General features: G+C 39.3%; 1 non-coding gene across 1 annotated transcript; it reads right to left on the reverse strand.

Annotated features, from left to right (window-relative positions):
* Nucleotides 1–254: 254 nt before the first annotated feature.
* On the reverse strand, nt 255–360 carry LOC122054406. The gene has a single exon (XR_006132722.1). It is a non-coding gene; the product is annotated as a small nucleolar RNA R71 (small nucleolar RNA).
* Nucleotides 361–2134: the final 1774 nt, after the last annotated feature.

Raw genomic sequence — 2134 nt, forward strand, 5'->3', positions numbered from 1 at the left:
GGTGCAGCAGAACCAATTTGGTGGAGGACCTCATGAGGACCCCAATAAACATTTAGAGGTCTTTTATGAAATATGTGGGACCATGAAAATGAATGGAGTTCCTTCAGATACAGTTAGATTACTGTTATTTGGGTTTTCTTTAAGAGATAGGGCAAAGCAATGGCTGAATTCTTTGGCCCCTAATAGCATCACCACTTGGGAGCAGTGTGAGCAACAGTTTCTTGATAAATTCTATCCACCAAGCAAAACAGCTCATATGAGGAATTTAATTGCAAGCTTCAAGCAAACTGATTCAGAATCTCTTTTTGAAGCATGGGATAGATATAATAGTATGCTCAGACAATGCCCACATCATGGGTTGGAAAGATGGTTAGTGTTGCACACTTTTTATAATGGTATCAATTATCATACCAAAGTGTCCCTTGATTCAACTGCTGGAGGGGCACTTATGAATAAAAGTTTAGATGAAGCCGAAGAAATCATTGAAAGTGTAGCACAAAATCATCATCAATGGGCAAATGAAAGAAGTGGTGGCTACTCCTCTATAAACCCAACAATTAAAGCATCAGGGAAGTTTGATGTAGATGCAGTCACTCTTTTGTCTGCAAAATTGGATGCTCTTACAAAGAAATTTGAGAATATGGGGACTAGTGATAATATGGTCAATGCTATTAGTGCATCTTGTGAAGTATGTGGGAGTTCAGAGCATTCAAATGACTCATGTCCATTGGGAGCTATCACTGCACAAATCAATCAACTTGAACAATGCGATGCAATCATGAGCTACAATCAAAGGCAGAACAACCCATACTTAAATACTTATAACCCTGGATGGAAGAGTCATCCAAATTTTTCTTACAGAAACAATCAAGATCAAGGACCATCTATGGGGGCAAGACCAAATTTTCAAGCTGGGCAACAAAATTTTCAACATCTATCTTCTTAAGGCTTACCAAAGTCAAATGTTGAAAAGATGCTTGAAGAAATTATCTCAAATCAGAATGAAATGAAGCAAGATTTGGCAAAGCTCATTCAGAGAATGGATAATTCTGAAAAGCATCAAAAGATCCAGGATAGTCAAATTGCCCAACTAGCTTCCTCATCATCCAGAGCACTAGGACAGCTTCCAGGAAAACCTGATGTGAATCCTATGGAGCATTGCAATAGGATTGAGCTTAGGAGCGGACGGACCTTGGGAGACTCCCAAGTGACTGCTTCCAAAGGGAAACAAAAAGAAGAAGAGCTCTCTCCTCCTATATCAAATCAGATTCAAGCTAATGAGGAGAGTACCATTGAGGTTGAAGAGACTCTTCCACTGAACCATCAGAGCAAAGCTGTCCCTTTTCCTCAGAGACTTACAATGCTCAAGAAGGATGAAGAATTTGGCAAGTTTCTAGAAAAAGTTAAGGAAATTTGTGTAGAGGTACCTCTTATTGATGCTATTTTACAAATGCCTAGATTTGCCAAATTCCTGAAGGATCTCATGTCAAATAAGAGAAGAAGAGGAGAGGTCGAGACCATTGCACTTAGTGAGGAATGTAGTGCTATTTTTGAGAAGAACACTTCTCCAAAACTGAAGGACCCAGGGAGATTTTATATTCCTTGCAACATAGGGAAAGAATTTTTTGAAAAAGCTTTTTGTGATTTGGGGGCGAGTGTTAGCCTCATTCCCTATTCAATTTGTAATAAATTAGGTGTCAAAAACATTAAACTTACTACTATGGCACTTCAACTTGCCGATCATTCCTGCAGGTACCCTTTGGGTATTATAGAGGATGTGCCGGTAGAGGTGGATGGGAATGTTATTCCCACAGATTTTGTCGTGTTGGACATGGAAGAGGACCCTAGGATTCCTATCATATTAGGAAGACCTTTCCTTGCTACAGCTGGAGCTATAATTGATGTCAAAAATCATAAGCTTTCTTTGGTAATTGGTAAGGAAAAGTTGGAATATGATTTATCTAATATCTCTAACCATGTCTCGTCTCTCTTAAATGCTTGTAGCAGGACAAGCATTTATAAACTTGAGGAATGGAATTTCCATCCTCATGGTAGGCCACCAAATGAAGGAGACAATGTGGTGGAAGATGTTGGGAGAAGATCTCCCAACGGAAACGAAAAGTATATCTGTCCT

Source organism: Zingiber officinale, chromosome 3A, assembly GCF_018446385.1.
Source record: "Zingiber officinale cultivar Zhangliang chromosome 3A, Zo_v1.1, whole genome shotgun sequence".
Taxonomy (NCBI): Eukaryota; Viridiplantae; Streptophyta; class Magnoliopsida; order Zingiberales; family Zingiberaceae; genus Zingiber; species Zingiber officinale.